This window comes from Centruroides sculpturatus, unplaced genomic scaffold, assembly GCF_000671375.1.
Source record: "Centruroides sculpturatus isolate CEXI.00-Female unplaced genomic scaffold, Cexi_2.0 scaffold41, whole genome shotgun sequence".
Taxonomy (NCBI): Eukaryota; Metazoa; Arthropoda; class Arachnida; order Scorpiones; family Buthidae; genus Centruroides; species Centruroides sculpturatus.
This window is the reverse complement of record NW_019384983.1, coordinates 586,447-604,949: the sequence shown is the minus strand read 5'-3', so window position 1 is coordinate 604,949 and position 18,503 is coordinate 586,447. Positions and strand designations below refer to the sequence as shown.

Here is an 18,503-nt window from a genome sequence, read left to right as displayed (position 1 = left end):
TCGTTTAAATACTGGCTCCCTTTCATGGTCGAATGAGTGTTGCCAGCTAAAACACGTAAAAATAATATTAAAGTAGCCAAGACATAGCCAAATATTGTAGCGCCACATCACTAGCGGACATTTGAAATTTGCGGACTAGGACGGTCGGTTAACCGAGGGGTCGGTTGATCGGGGGTCGGATAATCGAGGTTCTACTGTAAAATGCTAATTGAATATATAATTTAGAATTTAAAAAACAAAATTTATAAAATCGTTGACAAATTGTCGAAAGATTTTTCATTCTAACAAAGACCATAAATTTTGTTTAATTTGTTTCAACGTTTGAAACTCTTTCATTCGAATAATGAGAAATTTTTTATTTCTCTTTTTTTTGTCCTGTTTGTCCACGATCGACCGGTTACAGGAAAAATAAATCGTTAATTCATATCAAGTATCTGTAATCTATGTAAAATCCGAAGATGACTAATCTTAATTAAATTAAAACAAAATTCTGAAAATTAATTATTAAAATAAATAAGTTAATAGATTTTATGGCAATACCGGCTCAGACTCTGCCTTCTTTTTTTTCGAATCTCTCCGTCTTTCTTCCAGATTCTTCCTTTCAAATTCTAAAGCCGCAATCATCTGATCGTTGCGACGTTCCAGTTAGTCAACAAAAACAAAATGTTTAATTAATGTTACATGTCACACCTGAAGATAGCCTATTGTATTAGGCTGAAAACGTTTGTGTTTTGTTTAATAAACATTTCTCAGCAACAGGTGTATTGACAGTTTATTAAGTATTAAAAAGTTGAGTTTAATATTTGGTTAGTTACATGTAAATTTATCGAAATTATTGGAAATTTCGATAAATAATATACTTCTGCTTCTAAATCTCTCAATTTTTGTGTTATTTCTCTGTCTTTCGTTTCAACTTTCTCCATTTCCTGTTCCATCTTTAATTTTACCTCCAAATTGCGTGTGTAAGTTCGCCGATTTTGGGGGCAATACGTTAATTGCGCGTCAGGAAAACCTAGGGTCAAACCGTATGTGGGTGGTGGCGGTAGGAGACAAAGATGACAAGTGTCTTACACGAAAACCGTTTATTTTGACATGAAGTTAACTTACATAACAGGAATAACAAGAATAAGTTCGAGGGACGTCCGCTGTTACACTTGTGGGTGCCCCGGGGCTTGGTCGAAGGATGGTCCGGTGATAGTCGGGCGATGTCCAGTGATTTGACGAGCGATGTCCGCTGAATTGATTGGCGATGTCCGACGATGGGGTCCTCACTTCCTTCTTCTTAAGACGGCGACGGAGCTTGGGTGGTCGTATACGGATGACCTGACGTCTGGGAGGGAATCGGCCCCGTGTCCTTGAGATTCGGGGGTTTTATAAGATTTTTCCCGAACCTCACCCTTCTGATTGGTCCCCTTCCTCCTCTCCCTTATCCCGATTGGTCACTCTTTTTGTTTCTAGGCGAAACCGAGACCGATTCGGGTTGGGAAAAGGTCGGAGAGGTGATGACGGTCCTTTAACGTTCGCGCTCGTATTTTACTCCGTTATGTCCCTTTTCTCTGTCATCTTTGAACCCAAACGGTCCACCAGATGTTCTTGTGGCCATTTATCCCCTACCACGTTCTTAATTAACAGATATTCCTTTTGTTCTTAGACCCCCCTTTCTCCCGCTTGCTTCGACCCGATATTTGTTCGCGCGCATCTCGACATTCCCCCCTGTTATTTATCGTCGCGTCGCGTTTGTTTTACAATTCGAGAAAGTTTTCGTCTCATCTGGGCTTTGTCACTAACACATCCCCTTGACCCGATTCTGTCTTCGAAACTTTCTGACGTTAAAGTTTGTAATTAGTCGAAATTTCTACGCGCTTTTACGACCCTCACACGTGTTTCTTCTTCCTTTCAGCCAAGGAATTCCTTTCAATAAAAACAAATAAATAATTATAACGCAAAAACTTATATAATTCTTTTTAATTTTCAAATATAATAATGTTTGAATTTACTTGTTGGAAGCATACTTATTGTATTTGTACGGGTATATAATGAACTATTTTTGACTAAATATATTCTTTTTTATTACATCACAAACAATTCGCTCAAAGCCAGAAAATCGCAATGTTCTAAATTTTCAACTAGAAAAAGAAGTAACATTACACATTTTAATACACGAAATCAATAAACATTAATCATTAATCACCATTTTATTAAATTAATTAAAATATCTACAAGGTATAACCATAAGGCAGATAATAGGAAGGGCTTATCACACCAACATTCTTATTATCTGCCTTATGGTTATAGATATTTTAATTAATTTAATTATACTTAGGGCTAAAAGCAATTTCTGTAATGACAATATCATTTTATTAATCAAAAACTACTCGCTTTCTGCGGTTCTCCAAAGATATTTTCTTCTCTTTCTTTCGCCGCATACGTTCTCTAAAGACATACTTCCTATAATGGCAAAGGGAAGTCTTTTCTTCAATGAAATCATTCGAGTCAATTTAATTAATTAAATTAAATCGAGTTCTAATCTATTGCACATGAAAATAATTAATGAGTAACGATCAAATGCAAATAAACCCACCGTACATGCCTGATATAATTAAGTAGTTACCGATGAATAGTGTAATCATTATACTTACCTTAAGATTATTTGTTTTCGTTATCTCCGTGAACGTGGGATGGAAAATCGTATATTTTAATACTGTGGTGTACAATTTGATTCATTCTGCGGAGTATCGACATTATGTCATATGTAATTATATATATATTTTATAACTGTGTTTCCGAATTGGCGAAGATTATACTTTTTAGTACAAGATAACTTACGATTTTCTTGAAAGCTGTTCTCTTCTAATGTAAATGAATCAGTCTTTGCGATAAGTGGAATGATGTTGACTTTGTCGTGCAAATATTTTATTACTTCTATATTCAAGGGTCGTAATCTGGAAACGTGAATAATAAAACACATTCTTTCAATAAATGAAGCAATATGTATGAAACGTATTATACCATATATACTGTATATATATATATATATATAGTCTATATATCAACGGGTCAGGAACATGGTCTTCCGGTTTTCTTAACCTGTTCAACATCTAAATAAGGCCCACTTTTGCACTGAAAGTATTGTTGGAAGGCGCTTACCTTCCTTTGTCATATCGATCTTGTGTTGTGTTATCTTACCCATCAATCCAATCTAACACAATTCATTAAATTTTATATGTATTTCAGATCTTAATTAAAGATGTGTGCATATTCAATCTTTCAGGTATAAAGTAACAACTTAATAACATGGTTCTATACAGTGGCATTAATTGGGCTGCAATTTGAAAAAATTGTAGACCTATAAATTCCCTCTGTAATACGTCTGTCTATCCTTTAACCTGAAGAACGGTATTAGATAAATGAAATTCACGACCAGATATGGAAAGCTTAGGGACCCCAATTAACTATATACAAACTTCATGTGTAAGCCGAAAGTAACGTTTCTTCAATTCAAAATTTTCCCTTGAAAACAGTTAGATAAATAACAGGCACGATTCTAATGCTAACAGGAAAAGTATGATGTACAGGGGCAAGATACAACTAAAAGGATTGTGAATATTCTGACAAAAAAATGCAGCCGGCATTGTGACTATGTCACAATAAATAATCGCTCGTTAGAATTAGTTTGGTTTATTAACACGACATGTGAGCAATCTGCCGAGGTGATGCATCCCGGGAAGAATTTTATGATAAACTGGATCCTATTTAAGTGTTACTAACGAAAAAAACCCCGTAGAACTCCACGTGGCCAGCTCGTTGGCCATGCCCGAACCCACGAGTAACTAACTAACAACCAGTGTTCGGTGGTTTTATCTACTTCGCTATTTTCTTTTTACTCTTTCCGCCCTGTGGGCACTAAGAGAACCTCTTTTTACAAGCCCATTATGGGTTCGGCCAGGTCCACAGTGGGGCGATCGGGTGGTGAGGGACCGGGGCCCGGCATATCCGAACGGACCACCTCCGAAAAATTCCTGGGGATTCTTCCACCCGTCCGGATTCGATACCGGCTCCCCCAGAGCGGTGAGCTGCCACCTTGACCGCTCGGCCATCCGGCCTTCTACTTGGCTACTAGAAGACACTTGTTAGAATTAAGAAGATACCATTCCGCAATAAAAAAAAATCCCAGTTGTTGTGTATAGACTTTCACAGGCTTAAACTTAAACATTTTCGATTCCACGCAAGCAAATGTTATATGCTATCTGCTCAGTAATGATATAGCGCGCTTTTAGCACTATATCATTGTCGCAGTAATTAAGTGAATATAATATATACATTTTTTTAAAATTATGTTCTTTTTTAAGAATTATATTTAGTTTATTATTTTGTTAAAATTNCACTTAAAAAAATTTTAATAAAGATATTTATCTTAATTATGAAAATATAGTAGCATGTTTTTTAATTTTTGGAACCTAACCCTCCTTTTCGTACTAGTTCTTTGTTTCGCATAACACGGATTCGCATAACACGGCAATTTTTTGGAACGTAACTACCGTATTATACGGGTGTTACCTGTATTATAATCTTAACTCATAAAGTGCCACGAGCTTGTAAATCTTTTAAACAATACTTCTCTCAATATCTGGATCTGTTAATTCTACAAAAGTTTATAATCTTAAGACTTTGCAAATATTTTCGGTAACAAATAAACTGGGAGATGTTTTTCTCTTTTCTTTATCGTTTTCTTTTTTATTCAATTATTCAGTTGTCAGTTATGTGTCATGTGACTATACAAATCATTCAATATTATGCGGAAATATTAAATGATTTGTACAGCCATATGACATTTAACTGACAACTGAAGAACTGGTTGAAAAAATAAAATGACATTAATGCTGAAGTTTAAATGATGAAATCTCTGCATGCTTTCAAAACCTTCGCACATTTGAAGTTGATGGCCAATCATTTAAATTTCAGCATTAATAATATTTTTCAATGGTTTACTGATTTTTTCCTTACAGAGTTTACATTCGAATACATAAATTTATTTATTTATTCATCATAAATGTATTTTCGCCAAGATTAATTAACAAAAATGTGATTTCTTCTTAGATATCAAAAGCATCAAATGTTTGTTTAAATATACGTCTAAAATAATATTTTCCTCTATATTTTTTATTAATTGTATTAATAATGTTAATTGAATATGATGATGCTATAAGTAAAAACTATTAAGAATGATTGCATGAAAATACAGTTGCATATTTTATTTGTAGTCGCTACAGATATTCTAACATCGTAGACGTCTGTAGTCTGTAGTATTAAGTCACAAATATTTCAATGATAAAAAAAAATTGTGTAAAAGAGTTAATCATAGACTATTTTTATGTGACTCATCAATTGCATACTTTGAATTGGTGTCAACAGAATTTGCGTAAGGAGATTACTGAATCAAAGAATTACTGTATATGCTGTACATTTTAATAAAAAATCAAATAATTTATTCACTGTTTTAAAAACTGATTCATAATTTCAAAATTATGACATTTTAAACTTCCGAATAGTATAAAATTTTCATATGTAATACATTAGTCAGCATTTATTAATATATATTTTAATTTTGATTTAGGTATGATATAATTTTTATTTTTTAAATTAAATTTTTATATTTTACAGTATTAGAATCTATATCTCTTACAGCCGTATTCAAAACTGAGAATCAAGAGTTAGAAGGTAACCAAAGATCACGTACTGAAAGTAAAATGAATGATAATTGCTTTACTTATAACTCTAACACTTGATTCTTGGTTGTGATGCAGATGTTATAATAGTAAAAATAACACTATAAAACACGTTATATATTATTTTTCATGTTCTATTAAAAATATTTTAAAATATGAACAATAAAAATGTCACAATTATTCCTAATCTTTTATATATATAGGCCTATATTAAATATTTAGGATTATAGAATGTAAATAATTTTTCTGTTTTTTTTTTTTTCGAAAATAAATCAAAATTAAACGAAAGCTATTTATGAGTCTTTTGTGTTTAAAGTTCTTATTGGTTAAATATAGTTTTTATGCCACGTTGCACGTCATTTGCATCATCCTCTGACATAATTCTACCAATGTCTGTATTTCTTAAATAACAGTATACCAGTAAATAAGCTTATTCATCATTTAGCGTCTTTCTACTTATTTCATCATTTCTATACATAAGATTTATATTTTAAAATTCCTTCGTATTTTTAATTTGATATCGAAACTTTATATCATATAAATGATTTCTCTAATCGCTAGTAAAAACTTCAAACATTCTGCAATACTTGTATTATTTATTTTCTGGATATTCAACATAATTATCAGATTATGTATTTCATACATCATTTTGAAGAAAATCAATGGTAAGTTCTCGTATATATTATATAATATACTTTTTTATTTCACTGTTTTTTATGCTAAAGATCTGTAGTAACTGCTTGATGGTTAGCACTTTCTACTAGATTTTAAGCTATGAGCATGGTGCATATTATAGAAAATTTAAAATAAGTATAGAAATATTAAAAACTAGAAATAAAATTAATAGAAACTTAAATGTAAAAATAAACGGTAATTACAGTATAACAATTTAATTACAAAAAGAAAAAAATTATAAGAAATAATAAATAACTATAACGAAAGAAATATATAAATATATTGATATTAAAATTTAGAATAAGTATAACGAAATATGTAAATCAGACTACGTAATATCAATAATAATTTTTTTACTTTCTTGGTTTTTATATATAACAGAAGAAAAATACTGTCAAACGTCGGTTTTCGAACGACTTTTAGAAACGTTCGAAAACAGAGGTTTGACAGAAACAAATTTTCCTATCAGAAGCAATATAAAATGCATTAATCTGTTCCTTGTCCCCGAAACAAAGCCTTTTTAGCTATATTCTTGCATAAAAATGCCTACAAATGCAATATATTATCATTTATAATACAGTATAATATTATCTACTGTATATTATCTATCTATATTAGATTTGTTACCGCAAATCGAACCAACACTTTACAAAGAAGTACTATATACAGTAGTAAATAGAGAGTCAAGTCTGACTGTCTGAACGAAATATAACCAAATCAATCAAGAGTCAAGCAGAAAAACAAGTACTTTATCCACACTTTCCGAAATATTTATGTTTCAATTTCAATTTAAATTAATTAATTTTGACTATATTTAATTTTAGTTTCAGTGTAAAGGCCAGAGTTTTAATTATTTCATTATTTAAAAATTTAATTATTAGGTTGCAATTTTCAAATTGCAGACTTGTACAGTAAATTACCACGGTTCGTCTGTATGTCTTCTCTTCTTTAATCGCGAGAACGGAGTGAGATAGATACAATTCGAGACCAGATATGGAAAGCTTAGAGGCAGAAGGCCCCAATTAACTATATATGAAATTCCGGTTTGGACTGGAAGTCATGTGACTTCAATTCAAATATTTTCTTCAAAACGGAGTTAGATAGGTGATCGGCATGATTCTATCGTTAACAGGAAAAGTACGCTATACAGGGGACAAGACACTACTAAAACCCAGAGCATTTATTTTAAATAAAATAAATTAAAACAACTGTACTCCGGCACTGCGACGTCACAAAAATTTCGTCGATTTTTTGAATATATGTTTCAGAATTGGGATTGTTCTGCTGTACATAACGGTTGGTTGTATGAAAAAGAATGAAACCAAAAATATTTTTCAATAGTAATTAATTTATTTAAGGTAGGGAAATAATATACAGTAGAACCTCGATTATCCGCCCTAATTGGGGACTGGGGTTGGTCGGATAATTGAAAAGTCGGATAACCGAAAAGTATGAAAAAATCCATTATTAGTGTAGTATATTATTATATCCCATGTAATTAGTATATTAGTATATTAGTATATCGCTATTAACCTATTTTGCGTTGAATTTTCATCGATGTTAAGCCTAACAAAAATTTTTTAAAATAATAATCGTCGCTATTGTATCGTTAAAAATTAGAAAATTAAGCTTCGTTTAAATACTGGCTCCCTTTCATGGTCGANACGTAATTGCTGAGTTTCGTAGCAATTGGTCAAACGACCTAGAAGTTTATAGCGAACAAACAAACACCATCCTCATTTATATATATATATATATATATATATATTGATTCGACTATAAATTAATTTCTTTCACTTATAAATACTGATTTCCAATAATTTTTTGTAAATATAATCAAAAAATTCTCACCAATTCCCACAAGGCGATATAAAGTAAAAGCGGCAATGCATACGATTGTCTGGAACGATTTCACGTTTCACGCGTGATTCGTTTTCTGAATACACGTATTGCTCATTTCTCTCGTTGATGAAATTGATTATTAGATGCTAACTGAAAAACATTTGGTTTAAGTGTATTAATTTCAATTAATTTTACTGTTAATAATTTTACCATCCAATATTATTCAATGAATCGTCGAATCCGGTGCATCCACAACTGTTAGAGTCAAGTTGATGCCATTTCTCCCAACTGCAGTTTTGTCGTCTCGATCTAAGATTCAATGGAATTGCGTTAAATCAATATTAATTGTAGATTAAAATATTGTTTTTTACCTGCACCGTCGATTTCATTCTTTCGGAAAGGCTGGGATATTCGCTTCAGTAAATGTTACAGAAGAATAAGTTGTTCAGGAATGTGGATTTGCCCAATCCGGTTTCTCCTATTGAAGCATTCGTACATGTAAATAGGAATAACGTATAATTTTATACACTTTCGATATATTTATAAAATAAAAAGTTACACACTAATAACCATTGCAGTGAAATGAATCCCTTGTCTGACCGATTTTCGGTAAATTTGATTTGGCAAATTGGCAAAGCCAAAGTAATCGGAATCTTTGGGTTCCTTGTGTGTGGGACTCGCGGCTGCAACAATATAGCGTCGATCTAAAAATAATTATAGAGATTTATGAGTAATTGGAATAAAAACAGTAACTCGTCTTATCTGAGTGTAGGTGAATAGTTAAACTGTTGAAAAAATTAAAAAATCTTTCTTCGCAACCTTGGGTGCGTCATCTGTTATGATATTCATTTTAAAAACTTTTTATATTTTTAATTTTAAATCGAAAATTTAAACCTTTTGTTCTAATTCAGTGTTTCTCAACGGAGCGATATCACCCCAATGTGGGCGTTTTTCCATGTTGAGGGGGCGATTTGTAACAATTTATATTTTTTGGGGAGGGGCGAAAAACAATTTTCTGGGCGATATAGTAAAACATTATATTAAGAATAATTAGATATTTTTTCATTACATCGTACAATAATTAAACAAATAACATTATATTAGTCAATAGTCTATTCAATGCAGTACGAATTTGGTGTTAGCTTTGGCCCTCGGCATCGGAATTTTGAAGTGAACGGTTTTATTGAAGGGAGCGACGATTCGTTAGAGGTTGAGAAACACTGTTCTAATTGATGTTCGAAATTATTTTAAACCTGAGGAAGGCTATTCAAAATAGCTGAAAATGTTAGTTCATTTTATTAAAACTTGATAGAAAGAGTAAGCAAGATGTTTTTATTATTATATTTTTAACTATTGTTTTATAATAGTTAAAAATATAATAATACGGTAAAAACACCTTTCTCACACCTCATCCCTATCCTCATGGCAAGGAGTTTAATTTTGAGGATAGGGATGGGGTTTAAATTGTAAATGCTAATTCTAACAAGTCGAAAAATTTCAGGAAATTTTCGACCTCTGAGCAGAAAGAGTATAAAATACTAAATCTTAAAATATAGTCTGTATAAGGCAATGTAGATAATATATCAGCTAATCAGCTGATAAAACATAAACGTTGCAAATTTCCCACCCAGAAAAAATTGGACAGAAATTACTTTGCCATAGTAGTACTTTAAGTAAAATTATTTTTTTGGTCAATTACCTTGATTTTAAAAACAATTGGATATATTAACAGTCAGGAATAAAACTAATTGAAACGGCAAAGAATGGTTCCCAGAGAAGACAAACTTTACAAATCAACAAATTTCGTTTGGGAAAGACACTTTTCACCCCAGTTTATTATTAAAGAGTTGAATGGACTAATCTTGTGTTTTTGTTTTTATTTTGTTTTAGCACTTCTTTCGTACAATTCATCAAGATGATGAGGAAAATGCAGCACCAACAATACCAACATTTATACACTTGTACCAACTGCCGATGATTTGCTCTTTGATGAAATCACTTGCATATGAAAATTGCACCATAAACAAAAACCAGGTTTCGATTTGATAGATTTCTAGTCTTTGACAACAGAAACCTCTGGTTTAACAAAAAGCAATTCACATTAATAACATTAAGAAAAAGTTGGATACTATCCCAAGTGTAATGCTGTTTTTGAACACGATTATAGCAAAGCATAAAATCTATTCTGCATTAATTTACTGTGTCTGTGATTTTTTCTATACTTCAATGGAAAAATAGTCAACTTTACACTTGTGCCATCTGAAGATTTCTAGGCAAACGATGAAAGGAACGCGGACAGGTTTGAATACATTGGGTTATTAGAGCCCCATTCACAATATTACAAAAATGACAGCAATCGCGTAAGGTTTACAGCTAGTATTTCGGTTACGAAATACTAGCTGTAAATAATTAGATTAATAAATAAATAATAGTAAATAATTAAGTATATTTATTTATTAATCTAATTATTTATGAGATAAGTATATTTATTTATTAATTATCTCGTAAATAATTAGATTAATAAATAAATATACTTCCTACATATACGAAATTAAAATTTCAAATCTTACTTTTGTTAAGTATTTTATATCTGGTATAGGCTAAGTGATGCAATTGAACAACACATTCCTTCTGGTCATATTGGCTAACTACAATCAATCAATCAATCAATTTATTAAGATACAAATAAAGAACGTACATGCCCTGGCCCCGCAATAAGCACTACTAGGGAATTGGCTAACTACAGTCATATCATGTTTTTCAAAACCGCAGTTTTGAAACAGTTACATTTATCATTTTGTACCGTTGCAAAATAATAAGTGTAATCGCAGAACAAATACAAATCTAAAGTAAATCGTTCCTAGTCAAAATAAACACATGCAAAAATGTTTTTCTTACGTACTTAAAAATTTTCATATACATTTCTGTAGAAACAGTGCCCCGTACGATGCCTTCTAGTCACTGTATATATTAAAAGTATATACAGTAATTAATTTTAAAATACTAAAACTGTAGAATTTGTGACGTCTCTCCTTTAAATTCGATACTACTTTCTCTGAGTGTTCCCAGATAGCGCCGACTGAGTGCAAATTAAAGAAAGCTCCGTTCGTTTCGTCTAGATTAGTGTTTATCAACCTGTAACGAATCGTCGCCCCCTTCACTTCAAAATTCCGATGCCGAGAGCCAAGGCTAATGCCAAATTCGTACTGCATTGAATAGACTAGTGGCTAGTACGATATTGTACGATATAACGAATAAAATATCTAATTATTCTTAATATAATGTTTTACTATATCGCCCAGAAAATTGTTTTTCGCCCCCCAAAAAATATAAATTGTTACTAATCGTCCCCTCAACATGGAAAATCGCCCACATGGGGGCGATATCGCCCCCGTTGAGAAACACTGGTCTAGATATACAGTATCTAGTAGCTTTAGTGTACGCTTTCACGTCGTAATTACACTTAACTATTCGTTTCGTCAGTGTAGAATCTTTGTGTACAACTTTCTACACTAGCTCAAAAGTCGGTACAAGAGAGAATACGATATCCTCATTGCAGTGGCGTAGCGTGGGTGTCAGCCGCCCGGGGAGGAGGAAAATTTCGCCACCCCCTTATTTAGCTATCTCAATTTAAAAGACTAAAATTCACTTTCGTCACAGAATAAGTAATGAAAAATTCCGTGCTCATTTCAATCGGTCCGAATCGTATGTGCGACAAAAATATGAAATGAAATGGTTCAAATTTTTACAAGATATTATTATTATTAATTGTGAAATTTTGCCGCCCCCTAAAAGTGCCGCCCCTGCCGCTCCCACTACGCTACGCCACTGCCTCATTGATCAAAGATAAAATAAATAAAGAGAACCAGATATAGCGATGCACATGCTATAATTCGAGAGAGTATTCTCAAATGATTTTCGTAGGTTCATTTAATGCGTAAAACCGAATCATATTTCATAAACAAAAGTATTGGTAAATTATTACAATAGTATTTTTCCTATTATTTTTATATTAAATAAAAAAGTGAGTTAGCGATGGATATTCAGGGGCGGATCCAGAAATTTCATTTAGGAGTGTGCTTCATGTCATTATCGATATCCTTTGTACTGTAGTTCTATAGAAAATCTTTTGCACTTAAAATGTTAGAATTTTAGAGGATGCATACGCACCCTCCTTACCCCCTGGATCCACCCCTGGTATTATATTAATTAATTATTAGTTTTTATTACCTTATATCTTATTTTATTATATTATAGGTTATAGTATTTGTAATGGTGTATTTTGATTCACTTTTATTTGTGTTATTGTAATTCTTAGAAAAAATAATAATAATAACTTAATGAGAAAATGCAACCTTATTACGCGACCTTATTACGCGTGTTCAAGTTGAATAGACACAGTTTTGTTCGTTGGGATATGATAGATTTCTATACTGATTACGTCATTCGTATAGGCTACATTTTAAATACGTCATTAGGAGACGAAATGAATGGGACTTAACATCAGCGTATGCATGCACATCTTTAGTCATATAAGCTGTCTGTAATTCGTATTTGACTATAGGCCTAATAAAAATCGGGACACTTCGGGAGAATTTTCCTATAGAGACGAAATGGTAAATCGAACGAATTCCGAAANGATTTTCGTAGGTTCATTTAATGCGTAAAACCGAATCATATTTCATAAACAAAAGTATTGGTAAATTATTACAATAGTATTTTTCCTACTATTTTTATATTAAATAAAAACGTGAGTTAGCGATGGATATTCAGGGGCGGATCCAGAAATTTCATTTAGGGGTGTGCTTCATGTCATTATCGATATCCTTTGTACTGTAGTTCTATAGAAAATCTTTTGCACTTAAAATGTTAGAATTTTAGAGGATGCATACGCACCCTCCTCACCCCCTGGATCCACCCCTGGTATTATATTAATTAATTATTAGTTTTTATTACCTTATATCTTATTTTATTATATTATAGGTTATAGTATTTGTAATGGTGTATTTTGATTCACTTTTATTTGTGTTATTGTAATTCTTAGAAAAAATAATAATAATAACTTAATGAGAAAATGCAACCTTATTACGCGACCTTATTACGCGTGTTCAAGTTGAATAGACACAGTTTTGTTCGTTGGGATATGATAGATTTCTATACTGATTACGTCATTCGTATAGGCTACATTTTAAATACGTCACTAGGAGACGAAATGAATGGGACTTAACATCATCGTATGCATGCACATCTTTAGTCATATAAGCTGTCTGTAATTCGTATTTGACTATAGGCCTAATAAAAATCGGGACACTTCGGGAGAATTTTCCTATAGAGACGAAATGTAAATCGAACGAATTACGAAAAATCGGGACGAATGGCAACTCTAAGCTACCTTATACGTAGCTTATAACGTATATAGAATTTTGAAAATATGTTTTATTTAATTTTAAAATTTAAGTACTAAAATAACTGAAAATTCGATTATTACATTAAGTTCACGGGAATAGAAGATAAAAAAAAAAAAAAACACAATCATTATAGGTCTACTAATCACTAATATTAACATTAATGTATTAAATTTAATATAAAATGGATCTTTTTTTCTGACTAAAAACACTATTATCTTTTAGATTACTTAATATTAATCGTAATTTTGATAAATTTATATCACAATGAAACACGTTTGCAAAAACATTTGTAGCAAAAAGAATAACCTAAAAATAAATTACAAAATCAAACCAAAAAAAAAAATTTCCTCAATAATATTATCATAAATGGGTGTAGATAAAACGTGCATTTTTATCTGACTAAAAAATCAAGGTTAAAAAACTACCTGCTATCATGAAACCTTGATTTATCAGACATATTCCTCTATATTCGCAAAATGTTGCACTTACATAAAATTTAACATAAAGAAAAATTAGAATAGGAAAAATTTAGTCATACATAAATTACGTAAAACAAAATTATTTTAAATGCAGTTTGATTTAAATTTATTTAATTACTTTTTGTTTTGCTTATTTTTCTAAAATATATTTTAGTTGATATTTTATCAATAGTTTAATTGCATTATTTCACCGTAACCGCAACCATAAAATTATTCATTTTAAACAGGCTTTTAAATAAAAATTTATAATGTATTTTTTTATAAAGCTTGTCTGAGTATTTTTCTTCAATATTTATCACTTATACTCGTACATATATAAAGCCTATAAAGTTTAATATTTGTGTTATATATAGACATTTGTATACATAAGTAATGAATATATTATTTTTTATTAAATTTTTAATATTATATATATCATACTAAATATTAAACTTTATAAGTTTGTAAAATAAATATTTATTAAACTTTATTTTGTTATATTTATCGACAAATTTGCGAAAAAATAAATAAATAAATAAAACACGTTTTAAAATATAAATCAGTCCTTATTAATAGATTTAAAATTTGTAAGTTGAATTTAAAAATTATCGTGACGATTTCATAACATTTATAGTTTTATTTAATACAACAATAATCTCCAGTTTTAAAATTGTGTATGGCGCTACTGTTATGATATTTTATTAAATACTTTTCATATTATTAATTATTATAAAATACCCAAAAGCTTGATTTTGAGGGTAGAGACGAGTTTTATTAAAAATTGCAAATGCAAATAACGAGTAGAATCATCATTAAGTCCAACCCCACTCGAGATATGATAAGTAATCACTTTATCTCCTCACCCCTCGTCTTTTTACCACTAAAATTTAATAGCATTAATTCTCTTAATATACAAACCTTCCTGCAAAATTTCTGAAATTTTCAAGAAAAACACGGGCGTTATTAAGCTTCAAGTTGGTAAACAAAATTGTGCAAACGCACACCAACACTCATTTACACAAAAAAACCCATTAAATTTTTTTGCATTTCTTGACGTTTCAAGGTCCCGAATCCAAAAATGTAAAAATCTTGGGGATCATTCTTAGGCCGATCGCCATACTTTCTCTCTATTATATATAACAACAGGGAAAGTAAAAATAATCAGATTTTAATTACCTAAGTTTACAATTTATGAAAGTGAGATATATGGAGAAAATTGCAAGGTAATATTATAAATTTTTTGCGTACTTTGAATTTTTATATATTATTGAACCAGAATGTATAAGTAGTAAATAAGGAAAATGATTTGTTTTCCGTATTTTTAGTTACTGTATATTTAAAGCTTGAAATTGACCAGCAAGTTTTTGTTTTCAAGCTTTACAATATGAAAGTCATCAACCAGAGAAATTTATCACTTCAAACTATGGTTACTTAATCTTTTACTATAAAACATATGTGATAAAAAGAATGATTTTTAATAAATATTCATTCAAAAATAAAATCGCATTTAAAATTTATCACTTGTACAGTACACATATAAAGCCTATAAAGTTTAATATTTGTGTCATATATATAGACATTTGTATTCTTGTAAAATTTGTTTTTGGTTGATATATTTTTCTGGTTTTTCATCTATAATATATCTCCGAAGTAATTATTTAACATTTAGATTAGCATTCCTTACAAAATTTACAGAAATTAAATTCTTTATTCTTTGTTTTCATTAATGTAATAGTATAAAGTCTTGTTTTTATCTTAGATTTTTTAATCAGTTAACTGTAAAATGAATAAAACAGGATAAGCAATTACATTAGTAGGCTATACAAGGAACTTTATCTTATAACAAATGATTCACAAACAATAATTTTCCGATTTAATCACTTATAATCTTGAAAATTAAGACAATTTATAGTAATGATAATGTTATTGAGGCTTCAAATATATTTTAAATCTATATTTTATCTAAATTGCATTTTAAATTTTAAAAAATATTCTGAAATATAATTTTGAATATACTTCATGTTAATACAGATTAACATAGCAGTATAATTAAACAGAAAGTAGCGGATGTAAAAATGATTTAAAGATTAAAAATATATTAAATAGGCCTATATAAAGCATAAAATAATTATTTTAACGCTATTTGAGTATAATTTTCAAAAAAGACATGAGAACAAAACAACTGTTAAACAAAAAATAATTTAATTAAAAACTCGATAAATGCAAGATAAATGTGAAGTTCCTTTTAGTAAATAACATTTAGTAGGTTGATTGTAGTATCATTTAAATATATTTTGATAATTACGATTGATAATAGTCTATGAGAACAATATTTGTAATAGGAAAAATTGTGTAATGCATATTATAGTAGTTGTAAGTTTACATTTGCAAATCATTATAGAAAAAAATTTCAATATTAGTCAAAGTATTTTCAAATTTGAATTTTAATTAAATTCTATATATTAAATGTAGTTGACTAGTTATATATTTAACCCAACAGCATTTATAAGATGGCAATTTGAATTATTATTATTTTTTTTTTTTTATTAACCAACTTGTACTGAATTACAGGGTATTTTAAAGGTAGGATGAGATAGATAGTTAGCTGTTGGTTAGGCTAGAATACACTTAACCCATCAGTAATCTAGCAAAATCACTTATCCATTTATCACTGTATAGATCCTAATAATGCCAGATTAGTGATAGTCAACCTGTGTTTATCAAGTTTGCTTGTTATATTGAAATAGCAACTCTATATATATAAAAAATTACTGTATAAATACAAAGCATTTTTATGGCAAAACTCCATCACTAGATTGATTCTCTAAAAGTAGAAATTTAGCTGCTTGGCTGCAAGTATTTGAAAAAAAACACAAATATCAATATTTAGAATATTGTCATTTTGATATTTAATCTATTTTATTTATATTTTCTTTTCACAAATAATCAAGAATAGTACTATATTGCTAAAATGTCAAAATGATAAAAGCAATTTCCAGATGGTGAATCAAACTTTTTAATTTGTTCTAGAACTCTGAATCAATGCTGTTATTAATGAATAATTTGATTGAATAGTTTGTTATAAAAGTAAAAATTTATTATTTAAAATAAGTACTAAAAATATGGTGTGGATCTTAGACATTTATCTATTGTCTTTCATTAGTTTACAATTACATAACTATTATATAACCTTAAATTTTTAAGCAAAAATATTTACTTGTATAATAAATTAATGTTAAAAATTTTATTTTTTGTTTGCATATTATTTAATCTTAAGTTACTGTATTTTCAAGCATATAACTTGTGGATTATGTTCAAAAGTTAATTTCAAGGTGTGTGGTCATGCAATAGATGAAGTTATAATCCAATTTTAAATTGCAAGTACAAACTTTCATCTAAAGAGCAATGGTTTTCAAAGTTAACAATCTATGGACCACTTAAACCAAGTCACAGATGAACTGTGGACCATTTGTTTTTTCATCCACTTTTTATCCTGTAAATAATGATAGACAAAATATTTTGGTACACAATCTATCCCATAGCTTNAACAATTATAATATAATGATATTTTAATCATAATATTCTTAATTGATTTCAGAAAGATTTTTTTAAAGTTTATTATTACATAATAAACTCTGCTAATTAAATTACTCATAGTAAGATACAAATGCAATTAAAGTATTTATCCAATACTATAACAATAGCATTTAAATTCTTTATAAATAAGTTTCAGCCAGGAAAAAATATTTTATTCTTTTTAAAATGCAAATTATGATTTATGCAATACTGAATAATTGATTATGTTCGTGTAAGTTTACAACCAAATTAAGTTTATTTATTAATACATAAAAGATGTACAATATAAACTTACCAGTCATATGTTATTAATAGAAATTGTAAAATTTAAATATAAACAGATGTCAATTTACCTTTTAGTATATTATTCAGCAATTTTTTAAAAAAAATTAATTATTAATTAAATAATTATAATTTTACATACATCCATGATTCATCTTTTAAATATGAACTGAATATTTCTGTCTCATTACAAATAAATAAAATAAAATTAATAGTTAATAATAACAGTGATGAATGAATTGTTTAAAAACAAGATTAACTTTGCGCTACGTAATGACATATGTTTCAATATGAATTTATACAGTTGTAGTTAAAAAGCATAAAATAGGTTAATTTTTCTGTATAGGAAAAGTTAAAAAGATTAAAAATTTGAAAAATTTATAGTTACAAATATATATTTATATGTAGCATACACGTAAATATACTTTATATAGATCTATTATTTACGGCACGCAATTTTCGCAATGCCAACTTTAGACAAAGAAAAGAAAAAATAAAATAAAATAACGATAATAATTGTAAATTCTTTATCTAAA

At 29.4% G+C, this 18,503-nt stretch overlaps 1 pseudogene; it reads right to left on the bottom strand.

Moving 5' to 3' along the window:
• Positions 1-2,353: 2,353 nt before the first annotated feature.
• On the bottom strand, positions 2,354-10,993 carry LOC111632831 (annotated as a pseudogene).
• Positions 10,994-18,503: the final 7,510 nt, after the last annotated feature.